General features: G+C 37.2%; 1 long non-coding RNA gene across 1 annotated transcript; it reads right to left on the minus strand.

Moving 5' to 3' along the window:
• Positions 1-228: 228 nt before the first annotated feature.
• LOC114544187 lies at positions 229-3,051 on the minus strand. Its single transcript, XR_003690315.1, has 3 exons — positions 3,028-3,051; positions 361-700; positions 229-278 (listed from the first exon to the last, which is right to left on the minus strand). It is a non-coding gene; the product is annotated as an uncharacterized LOC114544187 (long non-coding RNA).
• Between the last annotated feature and the right edge of the window lie 4,220 nt (positions 3,052-7,271).

The raw sequence follows: 7,271 nt of genomic DNA on the forward strand, positions 1-7,271 counted from the left end.
CTCTATATCCTATAGTTCCGACGGGCAAAAATTCGCTCATTACAAAATAAATGGATTAGTCAGGGTTAGCTGGATTAATAAGCAAGGCTCCTACAGATTACCCTCTCACGTTATATGCATCACATCATTTCCATGTGAAAACGTTCGCAGAATGCGCTCTGCTTTCGTAAAACGAAATCACGGACAAAACTCTGAATTGAGATTAAGTTCAATACACAACCGACACAAACCTTTATAAGCGTTTCGTCATCCGAGGAACACAGTAAAACATTTTGTTGCTAGAGATGAAAAAGTTAAATTATGGTCGTTAAAGTTTAGGATATAAAGAGAGTAGTTATAAATAAATAAGCACGCGCTTACCTTCGAATCCCTGTTGGTGATGCCATTTTCATGTAAGGGCTAAAAATACGAAACAGTATGAATAAAGTTAGTTAAGTTCAGGCTCCTGTAGTAAAACTGGATCAATAACAGATGATCCTTAGCTTGGTGTCATTAAAAGCGCCAATCTCTTCCTGACATTTTCCATAAACTTTAGTCTTCGCGTGTGAATAAAATATTCCAACTTGTTTCATTCATTCTTCGAAGACTACACATGGCTAGACTCGCGCTAAACGACATCCTCACCGGAAAGCACATTGCTTTCATAGTTGGTTTAGTTGTCAATCGCAGTCTGTAGTACAGATCGTTAAACAACTCGAGCCTGAAAACAAAATAGAAAATTCGATCGAATCATGAATTGTTTCATCCATGATTCTATACTTCTCTACTACATACTGCAGGACTAATAACATTGTGTGAACTGTGCAGCAATATAGAGAATAAGACGCTGAGGTATATTATATATTAGGTATCTGGAATCGTTTTTATGACGCGGGAAGCAAGACAGTAGTTTGAATATTTGCAAATCCTGATAGATAAATGTCGTGGACTCACACATTTGTTATCGGCGTCTCCCCGTCGTTTTGTTCCAACAAGACTCTCAAATAATAGTCGCCTGATAGGAGAGATACGTTACTGAGTTTGATTGCGATCGAGGGATAGGGGGGGCGCTTTAAGAAGAACTGTTAAAAAGCTAGAGCAGTATAAGGCTTATCACTAACCTATTTTCAGTTGATCAGCTAAACATTCATGTAGGACTTCAAACTAAAGGTGATTCCAAAAAACAACGTAGTTTCCACTCAGGTCTTTTTCCATTGCAAATTTGCGCATCTCAGATTCGAGAGCCCCAGAAGTTCCTCTCGCGTCTGTCACATTGAAAACAAAAGAAATTTTTTCATACTCTTTTACGACAACAGTTTAGAGAAAGAGGTCAGGACTATTGAATTGTCTTGTTATACTCATAGCGACAGGAAATTCTCCATTACCTTTTCATTTCCTATATTTTCAATGGAAACTAACTTTAACTTCGAGACTCACCTTGTAATTCCAAATCAGGTTGTACGCTGTCAGATCTTGACTGAATCTGTAAAAAAGATCCGTTTAAATACCATTGCTTTTCATCTTTCAAACGACTAGAACATTTCCCATTTTCTTAATATGAACACTTACTTGTAATAAAACAACTGGATTTAAATTCTCACATCTTTCCTGGCTTTGAATCCTATTTTTGTCCTCCAATGCGAGAGATATCCTTCAAGTTGATTCCTTGACGTTCCACTCGCTTTTCCTGAGCTGTAACAGACAAGTATAGCGCGTGAAATAACAGGCTTATACGTACATACAAGCATGCATCATGAAATTTTGGAACACGATTGTTCCTTTAAAACGTACTCTGCAAGCTTTACATTGTCACGAATTGATAAATGATCTTCTTTAGTCTCCGGTGGCTGAAGGAAAGATAAAAACTTTCCAACAAAATTGCTTCTTTACAAAAAGGTTTTACACTTCTGAATGAATTACTATGTAATTATTTCGTCAGTGGGGCAGTTGGCACAGTATAAGGATGAATGATGGAGTTTAGTTACCAAAGCAGTTGATACCACTTAGTCACTATTATGATTGGTTAGTCAGAACCACTGGAATGGGTTTATGTAAATAATGGCCCTCGCAAAAAATTCTCAAAGATTTCCTACCTCGTCAGGGCTTTCAAGGTAATAGAGCAAACCAGCAGGCTGTGAAAATCGTATTCAAATTTATTACATAATGGTTTATGAACCAAAACTTACGAACAGGAAATCCCGCATTTAAACTTTATTGTATATTTTAGACATTAAAAACTATAACTGCTTTAATACGAACATTATTCTCACAAGTAATGCCATTGCTCTTGGATGACCAGTTGTCCAGAGAGCCACTAGATGTCCACTCAATTGCCTATATGCCAACAATAAAGATTATAAATTACTTATGGAGTATGCTTGTTAGTCTCAATTGAACTATTTGCAGATGGCTAGTATATAGAGGATTATAAAATGACAAGTTTTAGGATGAATCTAAGAATGTTGCTAAAATACAACTCAGGTCCTCCGGATGGAATCGAGGCTATACATCTGCAACAATTTGTTAATTTATCACACTAATTCGCACCTGTTCAGTAGCGAACGTCTATCAGTGCTTTGCGTAATCATGGCCATGCGTAAGCGTTTTGGTAGAGCGCCCTTGGCAAGCGCCAAATCTTGTATTTTTGCCGCGGTTTCTTCATCAGCTTCCTAAAGTGAAGTTCTAAATAAATATCAACAGATGATTTTAGGCACTTCACACGGTGCAGGAATATTCTAGAGGTTTTAAAGGGTCTTAATTTCGTGTGGTATTATACACACTTCAAATTCAAGCCAGGAACAGTTGATGGAAAAATTAGTCAACTATACGTTCTCAGTGACAAGAGCATTGCACCGGCATCGCAAAAGCGATTCCTGCCGGAGGATCTATAGTTGACTCATTTTTCCATCAATGTTCCTGGCTTGAATTGAAGTGTGTATAATACTTCTCAAAATTAAGACGCTTTAAAACCTCTTAAATATCGACTGTTGTGAAAAGACAGTAGTTTGAATATTTGCAAATCCTGATAGATAAATGTCGTGGACTCACACATTTGTTATCGGCGTCTCCCCGTCATTTTGTTCCAACAAGACTCTCAAATAATAGTCGCCTGATAGGAGAGATACGTTACTGAGTTTGATTGCGATCGAGGGATAGGGGGGGCGCTTTAAGAAGAACTGTTAAAAAGCTAGAGCAGTATAAGGCTTATCACTAACCTATTTTCAGTTGATCAGCTAAACATTCATGCAGGACTTCAAACTAAAGGTGATTCCAAAAAACAACGTAGTTTCCACTCAGGTCTTTTTCCATTGCAAATTTGCGCATCTCAGATTCGAGAGCCCCAGAAGTTCCTCTCGCGTCTGTCACATTGAAAAAAAAGAAATTTTTTCATACTCTTTTACGACAACAGTTTAGAGAAAGAGGTCAGGACTATTGAATTGTCTTGTTATACTCATAGCGACAGGAAATTCTCCATTACCTTTTCATTTCCTATATTTTCAATGGAAACTAACTTTAACTTCGAGACTCACCTTGTAATTCCAAATCAGGTTGTACGCTGTCAGATCTTGACTGAATCTGTAAAAAAGATCCGTTTAAATACCATTGTTTTTCATCTTTCAAACGACTAGAACATTTCCCATTTTCTTAATATGAACACTTACTTGTAATAAGACAACTGGATTTAAATTCTCACATCTTTCCTGGCTTTGAATCCTATTTTTGTCCTCCAATGCGAGAGATATCCTTCAAGTTGATTCCTTGACGTTCCTCTCGCTTTTCCTGAGCTGTAACAGACAAGTATAGCGCGTGAAATAACATGCTTATACGTACATACAAGCATGCATCATGAAATTTTGGAACACGATTGTTGCTTTAAAACGTACTCTGCAAGCTTTACATTGTCACGAATTGATAAATGATCTTCTTTAGTCTCCGGTAGCTGAAGGAAAGATAAAAACTTTCCAACAAAATTGCTTCTTTACAAAAAGGTTTTACACTTCTGAATGAATTACTATGTAATTATTTCGTCAGTGGGGCAGTTGGCACAGTATAAGGATGAATGATGGAGTTTAGTTTACCAAAGCAGTTGATACCACTTAGTCACTATCATGTTGGTTAGTCAGAACCACTGCAATGGGTTTATGTAAATAATGGCCCTCGCAAAAAATTCTCAAAGATTTCCTACCTCGTCAGGGCTTTCAAGGTAATAGAGCAAACCAGCAGGCTGTGAAAATCGTATTCAAATTTATTACATAATGGTTTATGAACCAAAACTTACGAACAGGAAATCCCGCATTTAAACTTTATTGTATATTTTAGACATTAAAAACTATAACTGCTTTAATACGAACATTATTCTCACAAGTAATGCCATTGCTCTTGGATGACCAGTTGTCCGAGAGCCACTAGATGTCCACTCAATTGCCTATATGCCAACAATAAAGATTATAAATTACTTATGGAGTATGCTTGTTAGTCTCAATTGAACTATTTACAGATGGCTAGTATATAGAGGATTATAAAATCACAAGTTTTAAGATGAATCTAAGAATGTTGCTAAAATACAACTCAGGTCCTCCGGATGGAATCGAGGCTATACATCTGCAACAATTTGTTAATTTATCACACTAATTCGCACCTGTTCAGTAGCGAACGTCTATCAGTGCTTTGCGTAATCATGGCCATGCGTAAGCGTTTTGGTAGAGCGCCCTTGGCAAGCGCCAAATCTTGTATTTTTGCCGCGGTTTCTTCATCAGCTTCCTAAAGTGAAGTTCTAAATAAATATCAACAGATGATTTTGGCACTTCACACGGTGCAGGAATATTCTAGAGGTTTTAAAGGGTCTTAATTTCGTGTGGTATTATACACACTTCAAATTCAAGCCAGGAACAGTTGATGGAAAAATTAGTCAACTATACGTTCTCAGTGACAAGAGCATTGCACCGGCATCGCAAAAGCGATTCCTGCCGGAGGATCTATAGTTGACTCATTTTTCCATCAACTGTTCCTGGCTTGAATTGAAGTGTGTATAATACTTCTCAAAATTAAGACGCTTTAAAACCTCTTAAATATCGACTGTTGTGAAAAGACAGTAGTTTGAATATTTGCAAATCCTGATAGATAAATGTCGTGGACTCACACATTTGTTATCGGCGTCTCCCCGTCATTTTGTTCCAACAAGACTCTCAAATAATAGTCGCCTGATAGGAGAGATACGTTACTGAGTTTGATTGCGATCGAGGGATAGGGGGGGGCGCTTTAAGAAGAACTGTTAAAAAGCTAGAGCAGTATAAGGCTTATCACTAACCTATTTTCAGTTGATCAGCTAAACATTCATGCAGGACTTCAAACTAAAGGTGATTCCAAAAAACAACGTAGTTTCCACTCAGGTCTTTTTCCATTGCAAATTTGCGCATCTCAGATTCGAGAGCCCCAGAAGTTCCTCTCGCGTCTGTCACATTGAAAACAAAAGAAATTTTTTCATACTCTTTTACGACAACAGTTTAGAGAAAGAGGTCAGGACTATTGAATTGTCTTGTTATACTCATAGCGACAGGAAATTCTCCATTACCTTTTCATTTCCTATATTTTCAATGGAAACTAACTTTAACTTCGAGACTCACCTTGTAATTCCAAATCAGGTTGTACGCTGTCAGATCTTGACTGAATCTGTAAAAAAGATCCGTTTAAATACCATTGTTTTTCATCTTTCAAACGACTAGAACATTTCCCATTTTCTTAATATGAACACTTACTTGTAATAAGACAACTGGATTTAAATTCTCACATCTTTCCTGGCTTTGAATCCTATTTTTGTCCTCCAATGCGAGAGATATCCTTCAAGTTGATTCCTTGACGTTCCTCTCGCTTTTCCTGAGCTGTAACAGACAAGTATAGCGCGTGAAATAACATGCTTATACGTACATACAAGCATGCATCATGAAATTTTGGAACACGATTGTTGCTTTAAAACGTACTCTGCAAGCTTTACATTGTCACGAATTGATAAATGATCTTCTTTAGTCTCCGGTAGCTGAAGGAAAGATAAAAACTTTCCAACAAAATTGCTTCTTTACAAAAAGGTTTTACACTTCTGAATGAATTACTATGTAATTATTTCGTCAGTGGGGCAGTTGGCACAGTATAAGGATGAATGATGGAGTTTAGTTACCAAAGCAGTTGATACCACTTAGTCACTATCATGATTGGTTAGTCAGAACCACTGCAATGGGTTTATGTAAATAATGGCCCTCGCAAAAAATTCTCAAAGATTTCCTACCTCGTCAGGGCTTTCAAGGTAATAGAGCAAACCAGCAGGCTGTGAAAATCGTATTCAAATTTATTACATAATGGTTTATGAACCAAAACTTACGAACAGGAAATCCCGCATTTAAACTTTATTGTATATTTTAGACATTAAAAACTATAACTGCTTTAATACGAACATTATTCTCACAAGTAATGCCATTGCTCTTGGATGACCAGTTGTCCAGAGAGCCACTAGATGTCCACTCAATTGCCTATATGCCAACAATAAAGATTATAAATTACTTATGGAGTATGCTTGTTAGTCTCAATTGAACTATTTACAGATGGCTAGTATATAGAGGATTATAAAATCACAAGTTTTAAGATGAATCTAAGAATGTTGCTAAAATACAACTCAGGTCCTCCGGATGGAATCGAGGCTATACATCTGCAACAATTTGTTAATTTATCACACTAATTCGCACCTGTTCAGTAGCGAACGTCTATCAGTGCTTTGCGTAATCATGGCCATGCGTAAGCGTTTTGGTAGAGCGCCCTTGGCAAGCGCCAAATCTTGTATTTTTGCCGCGGTTTCTTCATCAGCTTCCTAAAGTGAAGTTCTAAATAAATATCAACAGATGATTTTAGGCACTTCACACGGTGCAGGAATATTCTAGAGGTTTTAAAGGGTCTTAATTTCGTGTGGTATTATACACACTTCAAATTCAAGCCAGGAACAGTTGATGGAAAAATTAGTCAACTATACGTTCTCAGTGACAAGAGCATTGCACCGGCATCGCAAAAGCGATTCCTGCCGGAGGATCTATAGTTGACTCATTTTTCCATCAACTGTTCCTGGCTTGAATTGAAGTGTGTATAATACTTCTCAAAATTAAGACGCTTTAAAACCTCTTAAATATCGACTGTTGTGAAAAGACAGTAGTTTGAATATTTGCAAATCCTGATAGATAAATGTCGTGGACTCACACATTTGTTATCGGCGTCTCCCCGTCATTTTGTTCCAACAAGACTCTCAAATAATA

Source organism: Dendronephthya gigantea, unplaced genomic scaffold (assembly GCF_004324835.1).
Source record: "Dendronephthya gigantea isolate DGI-Jeju-01 unplaced genomic scaffold, DenGig_1.0 000679F, whole genome shotgun sequence".
In the NCBI taxonomy this organism is placed as follows: domain Eukaryota; kingdom Metazoa; phylum Cnidaria; class Anthozoa; order Malacalcyonacea; family Nephtheidae; genus Dendronephthya; species Dendronephthya gigantea.